Here is a 19,795-nt window from a genome sequence, read left to right on the forward strand (position 1 = left end):
TACTGACTAAATAGTTTTCTCATGAATGATAAAAATATCTGAAAATTAAGTAAGTTTTTTATATAGATTTAAAGGTTCAAAAACTCCAAACGTATTTCTTCATAAAAGGATATATATATATATATATATATATATATATATATATATATATATATATATATATATAAAGTTGAATGTCTGTGTGTATGTGTCTGTGTGTGTGTCTGGTCACGAATAGGCTCCTATATGGTTGAGTATTTTAAAAAACTGATTACATATAATGATAGAAGATGTATCGAGACACAGGAATGGGTATGTTTGATCTGGCAGAACCGTGGTTCATTAGAATTGTGGGGTCTGCGTTCGCGCCTTGTCCACAAAGTATGGAAATAAAAAAAAATTAAAAATAAAAAACGTTTACAAGTGTTTTTGATATAGATGTACATAAGAATACTTTGACAAGTATGTTTTAACTTAAATAGAGATGGTATAATAAAATTGTGAGGTCTGCGTTCGCGCCTGCCCTCCATAGAATGGAAATAGGCACAAACTTTAATAAAGACTTTTCATATCTATCTGCGTAAGTATTCTTTGATAATTATGTTTCAGTTTGAACAAATATGGTATAATAAAATTATGGGGTGTTCGTTCGCACCTGACCTCCATAAAATGGAAATATGTCACAAAGTTTAACAAGGTTTTTAATATAGATCCACAGAATGTTGTGATAAGTGTTTCAGTGTGAACAGGTATGGTATAATAAATTATGGGGTTAATCTATTTTATTTGTACTTTCATAAAACTTTGCTTTGGTTTTTATACCCCCAAATTCACCCCAAATTTACTACCCTTCCTTTTCATAACCTATCATACTTTCATAAATCATAGTCTATTTTCTGTAGGCTGTTTTTGAACCAGTCAAGGACGGGTACTTTTGCTATTATATATATATATATATATATATATATATATATATGTATATATATATATATATATATATATATATCAGTACCAGAGAAAACTATATTCACTTATTGAATAAAAACGGTTAATATACTCCAAGTTGAATTCTCTACAAGACAAGATATTTGGTATTGCAACCCTTACAAACAGTTGACCCTTGTCTCAAGTAAGGCTATTCAATTTTCGAGATACAAAGTTATCACCCTTGGAGTTAATGGGTTTCTTTACCAAATCCTAATCTAAATATGATATATTAGCTATTATCATAAAAACACGGAGAGTTTCTAGGAAAAGTTTTTTCACACCCATCCTATTAGCGCATACGAAAGTGAGATTCGATCACTTTTATTTATTATGGCTTTGATCGGATACAACATGGCTTTTAGGTCCACTCTACCAAAAAGGATTCTTGCAGAGGTAAACTTTTGCATAATGTATTGCACATGTTTCCTTTTAGTTTTGATTTCTGTTGTGAAGGAAGATAACTGGCTATACACCGGTTACAAACTGTATATATATATATTGGACTGTTTGGCAGACAGCGGGAGACAGCGGGAGACAGCGGCAGACAAGCAGTCGCAGTAAGACGGATAGTCTTACGTGTTGATTATCAGACTTTCTTCCCCATACTTGTTACTATGTACTTCTATTTACCTTAGGCGAGCAGCCTTACGTTTCTGTATTATAAATAAACCCCATTACACATACCACTCGGTGTAACTCACGTTTGTCTTTATTTCCTAAGTATTTAGGAATATAACAATGGCGACGAAAGGATGTTCTTTCTCTTAACAGAGATAAATTACCGTACCAAGGACTGTGTACAATGCAAGGATTTTTTGTTTTACGAAAAAAACAAACTACACAAGGATTTTTGACCACGTGCGTCAATGAATTTAAAAATTTTTCCTACCTAAAGTAGCGAAAAGTACGGATTTTTCTTCGTAAAGAACTCACAAGAAATTATAGAAACATGTTCAAGGTAAAGTGGAATTTATATTTATTTTGACAAGTGTAAAAAAAAAAAAAAAAAAAAATGGTCGCAAGTTGAATTCGAAACTACACTAAAGGATTACGAGTTTCGAAAGAAAAAATATAAATACAACGACTATTGTACCATTTTATGCCACGTGGGAGCGGCAGCCATATATATATTTTTTTTTTGGAAAATTAATTGTTTGTTATTGCCTTTATATAAATAATTGGAACTATTTGTCGTGGGAAGTAAGAAATATTTTGTGTATGAACTTACGTTGTTGAAAAAAAAAAAGAAAAAAAAAAAGAATTATTTTACAAAGCCTGTTGAATTACTATGGATGAACTTTGTTGAAACGTGTTGTGTCTGCATATTGCTACTAATTTACGATATACGTAAATTTACGATTTTTCTTTGGAATTATTGTGTAGAATTCGAAAAGACATTTTTGTACTAGAAGCTAACATGGAACAATTAGCAGAGTTAACTAAGGCTCTAGCCCTTAGCATCCAGGAACAGACAAAAATGACTCAACAATTTTTAGCACAACAACAACAACAACAAATTCAACAACAACAGCTACAGCAACAGCTGCAACAACAACAAGAAAGAACACAAAAAACTTTAGAGGCACAACAAGAACAAACAAACATACTACAACGACAAATGTCGACACAGCAAAAGAATTTAGAAAAGCTAATTCTAACGTCGACCGGGAAGAAGACTAATTTTTCTGCCGAGGGTATTTCAAATTCACTAACGGAATTTCGTTACTCCCCGGATACTGGTGTTACTTTCCCTGCATACTACAGAAGATACGAAACAATTTTTACGAAAAGATGTTTAGACTGGACCGATGAGGAAAAAGTTACCCTGCTACTACAAAAACTGGGTACTGATGAAAACACCAAGTATGCAAATCTAATTCTACCAAAAAAACCGGAGGAGGTTTCGTTCGAGGAAACAATTAGTACCTTGTCGAAAATATTTGATAAAAGGGATAGCCTATTTCACTCTAGATACAAATGTTTGAACATTCAGAAGGCAGAAGCTGAAGACTATCTAGAATATGCTTGCACTGTGAACTGTTTATGCGAATCATTTAAATTGAATGAAATTTCCGCAGACCAATTTAAATGTTTAATCTTTGTACAAGGTCTCACAGCACCAAGGGACAAAGATATACGTTCACGGATCCTAACAATTATGGAGGCGGATCCTAACATAACATTGCAAAAAGTCACTGAAGAGTGTCAACGTCTGATTAACATAAAGAAAGACAACACTCGCATTGAAGAGAAAAATATTTTTAAGGTGCAGCAAGTAAAAAGGCAAGGGACCACAAGAAAGTCCAGGTTCCAAGAACACAGGATCCTTAAAGGATACAAAGACCCAAAGCTAAAGTGTAAATGTTGTGGTAGTTTAAGACACAACAATAAGACCTGCTGGTTTAGGAACAAAATATGTTATGAATGTGGTCTCAGAGGTCACAAGGGAACATACTGTGCCCAGAAGAAAAGACAAGGGACCGATAATGTAAATACGCTTCGCATGAATAAAGAAAAAAGCTGCGAAAGACGGAAATATGTTGATGTTCGGATAAATGGACATCTGGTTACATTGCTTCTGGATAGCGGTGCAGATATTAGTATTATAAATGAAGATATATGGAAAAGGATAGGTCGACCTGAATTAACGAAAACCAGAAAGACGGCGAGAAGTGTGTGCGGCAAAAGATTAGAGTTCAAGGGAGAATTAAAATGCAAAGTGACATTCGCTAACCAGACTCATAAATCCAAAGTGTACGTCGTACCAGGAAAGAATACATGCCTGTTTGGGGTAGATTGGATTGTCCTGTTTAATTTATGGGAGAAACCCATAAATTCGTTTTGTAACGCTTTAACTGCAGAAAAAGCAAACCAAAGGGAAGACTTCCTGAAGGATTTGAAAACTGAATTTCCCAATGTTTTTGCCGAAGGACTAGGACTCTGTATTAAGACAGAGGCAAAATTTGAATTAAAGAAAAATGCCACTCCAGTATTCAAACCTAAAAGGAATGTGCCTTTTTCAGCGATGGACGCAATCGAAAAAGAGTTGGATAGACTTCAACAACTGGAAGTCATTGAAAAAGTTAACCACACAGATTGGGCAAGTCCAACCGTGTATGTAAAGAAAAAAAATAACAGAATAAGGGTCTGTGGAAATTTTTCAACGGGTTTAAATGACTGTCTATTGGACCATAATTATCCCCTTCCGTCCGCAGAAGATCTGTTCTCTAAGCTTAACGGAGGAAAAATTTTTTCTAAGATAGACCTCTCAGATGCTTACTTGCAAATTAAGATCAGCGATGAATGCTCCAAATACTTAGGCATAAATACTCATAAGGGCATTTTTAAGCTAAAGAGGCTTCCTTTTGGATTAAAGGTTGCTCCTGCTATTTTCCAGCAAATTATGGACACGATGCTGGCAGGGTTGGAATTTTCAATGGCCTACCTTGACGATATCCTAATTAAAAGTGAAAATTTGCAAGATCATAAGAAGCATGTAAAAGAAGTATTCAAAAGAATACAGGAATTTGGTTTTAAATTGAGCCCAGAAAAATGCGATTTTTTTATGAAAAAAATTAAATATCTAGGTCAAATAATCGACAAAGAGGGTCGAAGACCGGATCCACAAAGGACTGAAGCAATTGAAAAGATGCCTGCTCCAGGTTCAGTGACAAAATTAAAATCGTTTTTGGGATTAGTTCAATACTATGCAATTTACATCCCTAACATACATAATTTAAGAGCTCCTCTTAACGAGTTACTGAAAAAGGGTGTTAAATGGAACTGGAATAAGGAATGTGAATCTGCTTTCCAAAATATCAAAAGATGTCTACTGTCAGACTTAGCATTGGCACATTTCAATCCAGAAAAGGAACTAATACTAGCAACGGACGCCAGTGATTACGGTGTTGGCGCTGTATTACTTCACAAGTATGAGGATGGTAGGACAAAAGCTATCGCCCATGCTTCAAGAACGTTGGTTGCAGCGGAGAAAAATTACAGCCAAATTGAAAAAGAGGCGCTGTCGATAATATTTGGAATTACAAAGTACAATCGATTTCTCCATGGACGATCTTTTATTTTGCAAACCGACCATAAACCCCTACTTACCATATTTGGATCAAAGAAAGGCATTCCCACACATACTGCGAATCGATTACAGCGATGGGCTGTAACCCTCTTAAACTATCAGTTTAAGATGGAACATGCATCCTCAAAAAAGTTAGGACACGCAGATGCATTATCACGGTTGATCCCTAAAAGAAGCGAAAGTTTCGAAGAAACGGTAATTGCTGCGCTTAAAGACGAAAGTGAATGTACAAGTTCAATGTGTAATATGATACGTGAACTTCCGGTAACTTTCGAAAAAATAAAAAAAGAGGCATTAAATGACATTTTCATTAAGAAAATGAAAAATCAATTGGGATGGATAAAAAAAAATAAAAAGGTAGATCAAACAACGCCTTTTTCCATCTGTGAAGATGTGCTCATGTATGGTGAGAGGATCGTGATTCCACTAACGTTACAGAGGAAAATTCTGAAGGAATTTCATACAGGTCATCCGGGCATTTCGAGAATGAAATCCCTTATGAGAGGATATGTGTACTGGCCTGGTATGGACAAGGAAGTTGAAAAATGTGTCAAGACATGCAGAGGATGTCAATTAGCAGCTCGAGATCCTCCAGTAAAAACGACGCCATGGCCAAAGACGGACCTACCCTGGTCACGTCTGCATATTGATTATGCGGGACCTATAAATGGTTATTTTTACTTGATTATTGTAGATTCTTTTTCAAAATGGCCAGAAATATTTAAGTTTAGACATCCAACAGCAAAAAACACTGTGAGTGCGCTTAATGAAATTTTTAGCCGTTTGGAGTGCCAAAAACCTTAGTGAGCGATAATGGAACAGCATTTACTGCTCATGAATTCAAAGAATTCTGTGACTCACTAAATAGTCTACATATGACAACACCTGTGTACCATCCACGATCGAATGGGTTGGCCGAAAAATTTGTAGATACGTTTAAAAGGGCACTTAAGAAAAATCTTACTACGGACACAGACGAACAATGTATTCAAACATTTTTAGCAATTCACAGGGTGACACCAAATCCTAATAATAATGTCAATTCTTCCCCGGCTGAGCTAATGTTTGCAAGAAAGATAAGATCTGTCTTCGATAGGCTGCTACCAGAGAAAAAGAAAGTTTTCAAAAAAGAAAACCTTAATACCAAGTGCTTCTCCCCAGGTGAAAATGTATATTTCAAAAATTTTCAAAATGGACGAAATCAGTGGGTTGAAGGTATTATCAAAAAAAGGATTGGGAGCATGGTCTATACCATCCAAGGATTAAGTTTTGTCTGCAAAAGACACAGAAATCAAATACGTCCCAGACTGTCTCCAAATGTGGAAGAGACACCAATGGAAACATTGTGCGATATTTTTGATATACCAAAACCAGCGTGTGTACCGCAAACAATGAATATTTCGCCTGAACCGACCATACGGGCTGGACAGAAACCTTTACCCCGGGTAACGCTGACCAGAAGGAAAAGCGCAAGAAAGAGAAAAGTTACCAGGAGATTAAGCCCTGACCCTAAAAGGAAGAGGTATTTAAGCTAAAATCAGGAAGATTTCAGCTTCAGGGGGAGGTGTTGTGAAGGAACATAACTGGCTATACACCGGTTACAAACTGTATATATATATTGGACTGTTTGGCAGACAGCGGGAGACAGCGGCAGACAAGCAGTCGCAGTAAGACGGATAGTCTTACGTGTTGATTATCAGACTTTCTTCCCCATACTTGTTACTATGTACTTCTATTTACCTTAGGCGAGCAGCCTTACGTTTCTGTATTATAAATAAACCCCATTACACATACCACTCGGTGTAACTCACGTTTGTCTTTATTTCCTAAGTATTTAGGAATATAACAATTTCAAACTCCATTATATATATATATATATATATATATATATATATATATATATATATATATAGCCTGTAGAGTTTAGTTTCCTAGAAGTACACCCAATGAAACGACATGTGTCTACCAAAGAGTGCTCAATGAGTGAACAGAGCAGGTATATTAAACTTATTTATACAAACATTGACGATAATTCTTGGCCTGAAGACGTAATCCCCCAACACGAGTGATTACAGAAACATGTATGCACATATGTAACCATCAATATTTGTATAAGTAAATTTAATATATATATATACACACACATATATATATATATATATATATATATATATATATATATATACATTTCCGTTTTCCTTCCGCCCAACCTATGCTTCTCTCCTTTTTTAATGAGTTGAAAAAATAATAAAAAGGTTATTCATTTACAAGAATTATCCATTTTCAATGTAATACTGTAATTTTACAGGTGATGCTCCTGGACAACGCTGAGTAGAATAAAACACAATGCCATTCTTGATGCTGCGTTATTCCGTTACCCCTACCCGTTTTCAGCATAATATGAAGAGTAATTACGTTGAGAATGAAACTAATCCAGCGATCAAAATATAATACTGCAATCTATAATTATTACTTTCGGAAAAATCAAAGTAGAACAAAAGATTCTGTTACCTCTCACGCACACACTTGCAAAATATAACATATTAATGTTAATAATAGCAATTTTATTGCTCCTTATCAACGCCAAGTCGTTCAAAAGCTTCTATTACTCGCTTGCCTGCATCACTTACAAAATATAATACTGTTGATGACGAAAAAGTACTGTTAAAATCAAAATATGAAGAGAAATAATGTGGATAATGACGACGGTATCGCTTCCAGACGAGGCCGAGTAAAACAAGTTTCTGTTAACTCTTTCCTTATTTACCAAATAAAATATTATAATGTTAGCAAAGAGTTATACACATAACTGCCAAATCAAAACAAGCTTAATTATATTAATGCCATTTTCAATGCTCCCAGATCACAGGTTTATTATCAATATAACAACAGTTACTATTTCCCTAATCCATAAGGATAAACGTAATGCGTATATAACATTGTATTAGGTTCTTTTTCTAAACATGTTATTAACATTGCCACCAGCAAATCACAGTCGAAATTCGAGCAACCATTCACTTGAAACTCTTACAATTTTTTTTGCTGTATTTTGCTGCTATGGCTGTTCTTTTTGGGTTTTTTACATATGTAGAAGGGATAATTCGACAAAAGAAAATTCCTTATTGCCTTCTCCCGTGATGTTGCTTGATAAAATTGATTTGCAATAAAAATGCTAAGAATATAAATTATTGAAGAAAAACTTAGACACCATAATAATTCATTGATATATTAAAACCTTTCTATAATGCATTCGTTCATTTAAGAATGAAGGATGTAATTGATGTTGTGGCACTATTTCTTTGTGCCACTGTTTCTAACACACTCTGCAGCATGGACGGGTGGTAATTTGGCCATGAGCGTAGAGATACAAAGAAATCCCTTCACATAATTCCCTTGCTATCTTTCTGTCTCTTTCCTGCACGATCACCATGAAGTGAAGACAAATATTGTCTTTCCGTAAATGAGGGGGGCACCCCCTCCCTCAACACTAGTTAGGGTAGGTTAGTTAGCTTTGAAAAGCCTATTGTCCACTTTTAAATTGTTTTTTGTAATATATATTGTATCTCTAATGTAAAATAAAATAGTTATACATTATGTATATTACAATTGTGTCGCGTGTCGTTTTTCTTGTGTCCGCCATGAATGCCTTCATAAATGTCTTAAGTCGAAAGGCGGCCCTGAGGACAAAGAGATGAAGATTCCCACCAGGGTGAAGAGATCATCTTGAGAAAAGAAAGGAGGCACACCCAGATCCAACATCTCAGGTATGATTTTCTTCTTGCTACACAGACCCTAATGACTGACCCATCTTCATATCTTCATGAGACCGCTTTAAGACATTTACTATAACACGTCTGTCGGTCACACCTCAGTGACCAGCTGATAGTGGTATAATGTTGCAGTTTATTTAAAATGGATGGAAACGTTCAACGCTGCCAAGACAAACCTCATTTCCTTTAATCATTACATGAAATCTTACCAACCACCAACAGCTATGGCTAAAGATACATTACCTGAAAGTACTTCGTTCAAGCTCCTTGGCTTAACGATCACAGGAAATATGAGTTGAAATAGACACCGAGATTATTGCCAAAGCGGCGGCGAAGAAGGTGGGCTCTCTCTACCGTGCTAGAAAGTTACTTACGCCTGAAAGTATCCTGTACATATACAAAGCCACCATTCGCCCATGTATGAAGTGCTGCTGTCATATTTGGGCTGGTGCATCTGCTAGTAGTGTCTAGCTCCTAGACAGGGTTAAAAAGAGAGTCGCCAACCTGATAGGTCCCGAACTGTCATCTAAGCTTCAGCTTCTATCCCATTGACGAAATGTAGCATCCCTTTGCCTGTTTTACAAGTATTTTTATGGTGGATGTTCTGACGAACTACAATATCCCCTCGACGAAAATACTCCCGACAAATTCGACAAGCAGCGAAGTGTCACCCCTACACAGTTGAGATCCCTAGATGTAGGAAGGCCTTCTACTCTAATAGCTTCTTCCCCAGAACTGCTAGACTTTGGAATTCTCTCCCGGTTTCCTTTTTCCCCTACTGGACTGACATGCAGAGGTTCAAATGTAATGTGAACAGATATCTTGTTGTTAAACTCCCTACATAGTGTCTCTGCAACTAAGGTTCCTGATAGTAGCCCCCTACATCAAAGTGGCAATGTGCCTTGTTTGTGGTTAAATTGTAATTGTAATAATATTAGAGAGAAAGAAAACAGTACACTCTTATTCTTGTGCTGTTTACTATTTCATTTCTTCAAGGTTCGACTTACATAAGCTAGTCTGAAGGGATGAAGATTGCTTCTTTGCTAAGTGAAATATGTATCCGATGAGTGATTCTTTGGAAAATCAAGTGTAGCTTGATCATGAATTCTTGCAAATAATGAATGCAAATAAGTGGTACTCAAGATATATAATTCATTATTAATAATGTTAAGTACATTATACGGACGCAGAGAGAGAGAGAGAGAGAGAGAGAGAGAGAGAGAGAAAAGGGAGTGCAGAGAGACTACTACTGAACTTTAGCCCTACATTTTATACGTCTAAACCAAATCGCTTCGTTAATAATCGATCAGATGTTCACTTACTTCTCGTCTTCTGTTTACGTTTCCTATGCATGTCTCTTTTATAATTGTGGTCACTTTTTATTTTACTTTGTGCTGTTTCTTATTTTATTTTTCAAAGATATACCCATACATTAAAATTCATAAATTCATTTGCGCGGGAATAAGAGCATTCAACCACACCAAACCACTTGGGTCAAAATACGACTTGCGAAATGGCTGACGTAACTGAAAACACGTCTTTTTTGTCAAAAATATGAATTTTTGACCAATCAGGGCTCGATTTAAAAACCATAGTTTTGCAAGCCTCTGGGAGCTGCTAAAGAAATATAAAAGACACAGAGAACTTCTCTCGTCAGAGAAAGGGATAACAAAAACGGTCGTTGAGTGAAATTCAGTAGCTGAAATGACACCTTTTTTGCACGTCAAAGACTCTTGACCCTCTCTTTCTCTGTCTCTCTCTATTTCTCTCTTTCTCTCTCTCTCGCGTGCGCTCTCTCTCTTCGCCACAACACGTAGTCGGATTTTTTCTCTCACGCTCTCAAGTTTTCACCTTCTTCCGCCCTTCCTCCTTTCATACAAACTGCCACCTTGTCGCACACTAAAAAGTAATTTCTTTTCTTTTAAGGAAAATAAACAAAAAGTTTATTTCACATATTTTGTATTTGTTTTGATTTATTGATTTATGCAAGTCCCCGTCAACTTCGATTATCACGGTCAAAAAGTGTAGAGCTTTTTTCTAAACCGAAGCAAAATACAGCAAGTGTACGAATAATTTCTGGCTTTAATATCATAGGAGAAGTAAAAATGCCAAGAGAAGAATAGTCAATAGTTTGCCATTAGTATGTTTTTAAACACACTTGCTTTTAAAAGTCAGTGATAGGCAAAAAAAAAAAACAAACAAACAAACAAACAAAAAAAAAACAGAAAAAAGTCCTATCAACTAAATGATGAATTCTTTAGAATTACGGTCGAACTATTAATCAAAGAGTCTCTGCTTTTTCGCGGTTTATTAACAGACTTTCTGTATTTCTTTTTCCTCGTTCTTTCTATCCTGATTGATTAGATCATGAGACAAGGCCGAAGGATTGAAGTTGGAATCGATTCACTACAGAAATAATTACCGGGTTTTCTCGATTAAAAAAAGCAGCTAATAAAGTATATGTGTACATTCTTGAAAGAATAAAACTCATAAAAAATACACCTTTGTATTTATCGATCAATTAGGTTAATAAAAAATATACCATATGTTTACATATATATATATATATATATACATATATATATGTACACACACATATACACCCCCCCACACATATATATATATATATATATATATATATATATATATATATATATATATATATATATTAGGGATGGGACGATTCCACTATTTTTTTCCGATTCGGATACAATTATCGATTTCTTATTAAATTACCGATTCCGATAAAAACGCATGCCAAATATGCAGATAACTTCTCAACCGTAAGTATACACTTGTTAGGGATCATCTATCGATTTTACTTTTACTGATAGTTAAAATTTAATATATATTCCTTATTTTAGTATTATCATCATCAGCAGAATATTTTTCTTTATAGAAAATCAAATAAAAAGCCAATCAAAAGAATCGTTTTTAGCATCGGAAAATAGGCACACATTTTTTCGATTACCATACCACTTTCGCTACCGCAAAAAGGTCCGATTTTTTCGATTCCCGATTCCGATTCCGATTAATTGTCCCAGAACTCTTGTAAATTCTATAGAATAAAAAAAAAACAATTAAGAGGACTTTTAAGAACATAAAAGATGGTTTGCGTGTTTATCTAATATATAAAGAAAAGTTAGTCAGATTCTCGGAGTAAAATAATCTTGTATTTCGAACTGAAATAACCTTGTATCTGACAAATTAGATTACGACTGTGATTGATGTAAATTTCCAATGTGTATTCTTTAAATGAAGAATTCCAATCGATGTTATCGATTATCTTTACTAATGGGACCAGTGTAAATTCCATAAAACAAAATGATTTAAGATGCATGATTAAAGAAAGAAAATAATAATTTCCATTTTTACTGTATATAAATACTAAAATTAATACAAAAAATATACAATAAAAATCTATGCATATTAAGACTTATTCTCATGATTACGAGGATAGTCCCAGGAGAATAAAAGATTAAGAGATATGAGTTACTTGACTGGGTCGTACTTTATGCATTGATGTATGTGATATATCTCTCGTGGGTGATTATTTATGAAAGGATCTGTCTTCTGTAGCAAAATTTAGTATTATTTACTAATACTTAACAACAAATCGTTTGTACCCAAAATATCTCTTTATTTTATTATCTCAGATATATTATTCAGTCACTGAAAGAAACAATGTAAAGAAATGTGTATTTTCACGAGTCATAATTTATCATATACGGACGGTTTGCTTCTAAACGAATTATTTCTGATATCCAGTATTCAAATTAATACTTCTGCTTTTGTTTTTCTATTCACATTCGAAACATATTTTCATTTACAACCTAAATAGACAATATAAAACACAATAATGCAAAAATCATCTGTTATTTAATAATCCAACTCAATACTAAATAATAAATAATCCAACTAAAATTAATAACTAAAAAAAATAACGAATCACTTGAAGGTAGTTTCAATATAAAAAACTCCCATTCGATCTAGAATTATTATTCATATAGACCGAAACGTTATGTACATAACACACAATAAGAACAGTAGTCCAAATAATACGAATAATATAAATAATGATTGGGTCTATGACAACAGCATATTATATTCATTGTTTTAACTCTCGAGTATATATTCGACACAAACACTGTTAATCAGCCGAGAACCACATCACTCAATATAAAAGCATATAAGATGTCATCAGATATATACTCGAGAGACAAAACAATGAAAAGAATATGCTGTTGTCCTAGCCCTAATAATGATATATATTTATATTCCGTGACTCTAAAGGGGTAGGGAGTCAGTGAGAAGAATGTACAGGAATTAGCAGAGTGGTTTTATTGTCAACTATTGATCTCAACTTCTGTTTCATTTAATTTGTGACTTGCACGTATATACGTATTATACTTGATATATAAATGCCCATTCAGGGATTTAATTTTGTCTCTCAGTGAAGCCACGTTTCTAAAGTGTTTAGTAAATGATGGATTATTTCATCTGTAGATAACATTTTTGTAAAGCATGACATTTTTAAGTGGTTCAACTCCAAGAAAACCAACCTGCCTCCTCCCTTGAGGCTTGCATTTACGAATATCCGCGAGCTTAGAACTAACTTAGATTATATTGAATCATTTCTCATAGTCAACACACCGGATATCTTCGCATTCAGTGAAACTAACCTACACTCATCCATTCCCTATAACCATTTTAACATATCTGATTATTTTCCACTGTGTCGTAAGGATTCAGACATATACACGGGCTTGGAGTCTATATTTGTAGCGCATAAGTACATGTATTTGGTGACTTCAATGTCCACCACAGTACCTGGCTTGGATTCTCTACTTACACAGACGTAGTTGGTAGCACAACACATAGCTTCTCTATATCTCACACCCTATCAGAGACGGTTACATTTCCGACACGTTTTCCAGACCAGCAAGATCAACATGCCTCACTTCTAGGTCTATTTCTGACCACAGTTCCAAATGATTGTATAACGAATGCCTACACCCTCCTTGGGAATGCTGCTCACGTGATAATGGTAGAACTTGTCCTAAATTCTCGATCCAAAACTGAAGAGTCACTTCTCAAACAACAATGTATTACAAAAAGGCTGACTGGAAAGCCATCAGGAATCTTATCAGAGATGCCCATGTGAAAATATATTTTCTCTCCCAGCTGAACAGTGCCCAAATGAAACCACTGAATGGTTCCAAACTGCAATTAAAGCACGTGTTCCCACACAGAAATTCTATAGAAAACTCGACTCTCCCCAATAGTTTGCTTCTTCTTGTGTAGCTGCCATTGTTCAAAGGCAGCATGCGTACCGCAGATTCAACCAGTTTAAACAGAAATAATTATATAGAAGCTAGAATATTTGTAAGAGAGAAATAGCGACAGCCAAGACAAAATACACAGAAACCACTAGAAAACGCATCAAAACACAGAAATTAAGAACGCGTTATTTTTGGAAAATCTACAACAGTGTAGTAAATAATGGGCAGTCAACTATTCCCCCATTATCAAACAAACATGAGGTTGTTTGCACAGCAACCGAGAAGGTTAACCTGTTTGCAAGTCGGTTTGCCTAAAACTCGACATTAGACCCGGAACACCACTCCCTTCCTGAGTTTCCCTTGCGGACAGACGCCACACTAGATGATCTGAAAATCACTCCTTTTCAGGTACATAATATCATAAAAAACCTAAGACACATCAAACGCATGTGGACCAATCTCATCCCGGCTGTACTATTAAAAAAATGCTCTGCTGAGGTTGCTCCAATTCTCTCCAGACTTTATAACAAATGCCTTAACGAATCTTGCTTTCCTGACTGTTGGAAAATCGCTTCTGTGGTACCAGTTTTCAAGAATTCAGGCGAAAGAACTGACCCAGTAAATTATTGCCCCATTAGCCTTCTCCTGCTTTTCGCCAAACTATCTGAGTCCTTAATTAATCAAGCTCTTGTGCATCACCTTTCAGCTGCTAAACTCCTGACCGACAAGCAATATGGATTTAGGCAAGCCCGTCCCACAGTAGATATCCTAACTGTAATCTTTGGACAACACAGGGGAGGGTAAAGCGATAGCCCTAGATATATCTAAGGCATTTGGCAGGGTATGGCACGATGATCTTCTAAGGAAAATTAAATCATATATCACTGGAAGAATACATAATGTAATTAAATCCTTCTTAAGTAAGAGAAAAATCCAGGTTGTTTTCGACGGTTGTACATCTAAACAATGAGATATAAATGCGGGAGGAGATCAAGCGTCTTGTCTGGGGCATTTATTATTCTTGATATTCATAAATGACCTCCCTGATAAAATTGTTTCTGAGATGGGTATATTTGATGATGAGACGACTCTATAACAGGCATGAGGGGACAACAAATGAACACATATCTAAGGAAATGGCATAGAGCATGGCGTCCAATCTTTAGTGGCATGGGGACAAAAATGGATGGTCACATTCAATGCTGCCAAAACTCAGCTTGTTTCCTCCAATAATTACAAGACACCTTCTCTACCACCAATAGTAATGACCAAAATCACATTATCCGAAAGTACTTACTTTAAACTCCTCGGCATAACGTTTACAGGGAACATGAACTGGAATAGATACCTTAAGAGTATTTTAAAGGCTACTGCGAAGAAGGTGGGGTCTCCTTAACGTGCTAGAAAACTACTTACACCTGAAAGTATCCTCTACGTCTATAAAACCATCATTCGCCCATGTATGGAGTACTGTTGTCACACTTGGGCTGGTGCATCTGCTACTAGTCTCTCACTCCTTGGCATGGTTCAAAAGAGAGTCGCCAACTTGATAGGTCCTGAACTCTCATCTAGGCTTCAGCCTCTGTCTCATCGACGATATGTTGCATCTCTCTGCCCGTTCTATAATTACTTTAATGGCGAATGCTCTGACGAACTACAAGCACTTGTAACCCGACAAACCTGGCAAGCAGCTAAATCCCACCCCTTCACTGTAGAGATCACTAGGTGTAAGAAAGCCTTCTATTCCAATAGTTTCTTCCCCAGAACTGCTAGACTTTGGAACACCGTTCCGGGATTCTGATTTCCTAACTGTACTGACATGCAGAAGTTCAAGTGCAATGTGAATAGACATCTTGCTACTCATCTCCCTTCATATTACCCCTGCAACTTATGTGTCCGATAGTAATTCCCTAGTTCAAAGCGGCACTGTGCTTTGTTTGGGGTGAAAATTGAATAAAAATGATAATAAAAAAAATCAAGCAAAAATTATTTTATTTTCAAGAATTTGCAATATTATTTGTCCTGCAGTCATCAACTCTGTTTTGTTTCTTCCAGCCAGGTGCATGTATGTTCAAAGTATACTTTATTTGTGTAGATGATATTTCTGGTATACTCGCCTCAAATATTCCACAATATTCTAATTCTTTACAAACGGAATATTTTCTCATTTTGACTGATAAAAGTTTAAAGTTTTCTCACTTTTTATTATTTTGTTAATCACGAATGCAACGATGAAGATATGGATTTTGCTGTTATTTCGCCATTTTTCGGCGAACTCATCCTCTTACCTTTTTCAGGTGATTAACCGCGATGGGATAGGAATGCTGAGTCTTGTAACTTAGTCACAGTAATTACTACCTTTCACATTTGTTATCTCACCATGTTTTGCCCAACTAATTCGTTGGTCTGCTTGTATAGGATTGAAACCACTATCTTCAAACAATCATCACCTGATATTTAACACCTCTACCCACTGCGCCATGAACACTAAAGGGCGATGAAGGTTGGATGTTATGGTCTCATAAATCCAAATTTATCTTTTTATCTGGTTTTCCACTGTCGAGTTCGTACCGAGTGGTATTACATGTTATGATTTTTTACAATATACTTTTTAATCCTTCATAATTTGACCCCTCATCTCAAAAGATTTAAAATTCAAATATATAAAAAAATTGTTAAATAATATATAAAACTAAAACTATTATAATTTTCTCAAAATAATTAGTAGTTTTTGTAGCTATTTGTTGTATGTATGTTTAATGTAATCAATCTTTTAAGTTTGATTCGTGAACAAAAAGGAAACATATACTTACTATTGTCGCATGTCAAGCTTGTGTCACACATGCGGAAAACAATGTTATTATAATAACTACAAAAACACTGGAGTCCACAAAATGTATTTATATGTTGGTAGTTGCATTCTATTTTATACACGCTTCTGCATGAAACTTCAAAGAGAGAATGCACATCCTCCGCCAAATGAGCGTCTTTTATACCTTTAAAAAGAACTAAATCGAACAAAACTCACAGAGATTGCAGATATTTATTCAACTTTATCTTTGAATACTATATGACCGTGTGCGAAATGACGTCACGGCAAGAAAACATTTATACACTATAAAACGAGAAAAATTACGGAAGAGAAGACGATCACGTTAGAGTCGTAGGTGACGTTACAACCGTAAGGAAAAGTCACACTCAGCAGGAGTATGAGGAAATGAACGTCATTGTTTCACAAAAAGAAGTCGAGTTATTACTTGTCCATTGTCCTATGTTTCTTTCGATGTACCCTGCTACAACGTGTTGGGTCTACATGTGTAAACGTTAAATTTGTCCAAAATCACTGAGCATTAGAGGGAGGGAGAGACAGAAAGAGAGTGAGAGATAGAGAGTGATCGAATTAACTAAATAATGCTGTTTTATACATTCACGTGCTGCATGCTCCGGCATAGACTTTTCTCTTATTTATTAGAGCTTCTTTGGAGCCATATGACGTCATATTTTATCTATTATATTCCCACAGCTTATCAAATCTAACCTCGAGACCAGCAAATTGACATAGGCTGAACTTTCAGCGGTTTTCTTTTCCTTCAATTCTCAACAAAAGTTCTTTTATACTAGTGTATTGACTCATCCAATGCCTAACAATATGACCAATACCGAAATTTCAAGAAGAGACAGACTTTAAAAAATATATTTAAAGTGACCTTTTGTGCTCTATTATTAATTTCTCTACATAGTCACTTCCCCATTCTGAATGTTCTTTAGCCAGGAATCAAGTGATGCATCTCTGTTTCTGACACACTGTTATAACAAGGGTCGCTCTCTTAGAATCTCACACCAGATATAATAAACTGCAACAGATAGAATAAACTCTCAGGTTATAAATGCACAAGTATAGTCATCATGACAATGCAATTCGAAATCCCCTCTGATCCATTCGGGTGGATAAAAATAGGAGGCGTTACTTTTGGAATGCCACTCGTATTATTCATTTGTAGATATTGTATCTTTGTTCATTGTCTGATCAGCTTATTTTGACCTAAATTGTTCCACCTATTAAGAAAGGCAGGTGGGTCGCAAGAAAAATATTCTTTGTAAGACTCTTCCTAATATTGAAAGAGAAAAAATTGTTATTATTACAGACAAGAAAAATGAAATCGATTACTGATTCCTTCTGACTCTTCCTTTAAATAAAAAAGAAACATAAAAATCTCTTTTCCTCGACACTGTAAATATTTAAACCACAAAACAATGATGCAAAGATTTTTGCACTTGCCCAATACATTTATTATCTCGAAATATCACTAAATATCCTATTAAGTGTGATGGAAATGTCAAGATGGAGATGCTTGAATTGATGAATTATTTTCATGGAAGGAACACAATACTTAAAGGTAGGAGAAGTTATGTACTCTTTTACAAAACAAATTTTAAGCCAAGGCAGGTGTTAGAAAATACTTAGAAAGTGCAAGTCAAGAACGTTATTACTATACAATCCAGCTGAGGGATTATAGCGATTATCAATAAAACGTCAACAAAGAAAAAGAGTTAGACATAGGATTGTAGATTAATTTCTTTTGTAGGTGTACATTTTGTAATTAACTAGCCTATAATTATTAGGACCATGATATGTATTACCATTCCACTCAGAATTGATCTGGTAGAAATGAGTAATACTAACAAAGGAGTACGAAAGAACCGACTTCCGAATTGATTGTAGACAACCTATTAATAAAAGAAATGTATTACTGAACGTAGTGCAGTTATGTGTTATGCATGTAACATAAAAAAGAGATAAGGAGAACTTTAGTAATCGACAGGGTTTGAAAAATAGGTTAACAAAAAAAATATAAGAGGCTGGGAAAGCTCGATACTGGGTAGTGGGATAGTGTAGAGAACACTTTGTTTAAGAATGACTGATGCAGTTTAGTACCATGTGCAGGAGAAATTGGATTAAACCGAATGCAAGTGTGTCAGTATCAATTCTGTGTACGTGTTTAGTCCATCCGGCCAATACGGCCGCAGCCGAGATTGAACTCACTACACAAGTTTGTAGTGTAATTAAAATCTTCTAAGTAGCTATATTCTTCAATGGGGCTATCAAGGGTATTTTTATCGTGACACCATCACTAGATGGCCTACCAGAGCTTAAGGGAGTCTCATCTACCCTCGAGAGAAGGATAGACCGCGCCAGTTGCTCAACCTGGTATATTTCCTCGCGGTACATACAGCACCTCGCCTTCCCAAATGGTCAACCATCTGATACTGGCCAGATCAACTACGGTGATCTGGCGAGAACCGGTGTGTCAACGTGATTGTGCCGTATAGGTGTTTAGTAAACCCCAAAATAATACAGGTTATTATTATTAATTATAGAATATATTATCTAAGCAAAAGGTGACATAATGCAAGTCATTATTATATTTTTAACTACAACAATTGGGTAGGGGGAAACAAAACTGTACGATACCTTATTGTTTGTGTTTGTGTCTGTGTGTATGTAGGTCTGAGTTCCTTCCCTATGGATTTGAAACAGCTGACCGATTTGTTTGAAATTTTATATAAACACACTTTATGCGTCTGAGAGTGTTCTTAAATAGGTCTTGTATTTGAATGCCTCTGACAAGTATCGAACACTTATAATAAAAAAATCCGTTTGAAGAAGCATTAATCTGATTTTGACC

Source organism: Euprymna scolopes, chromosome 9 (assembly GCF_053919585.1).
Source record: "Euprymna scolopes isolate OS-2025 chromosome 9, ASM5391958v1, whole genome shotgun sequence".
Lineage (NCBI taxonomy): Eukaryota > Metazoa > Mollusca > Cephalopoda > Sepiida > Sepiolidae > Euprymna > Euprymna scolopes.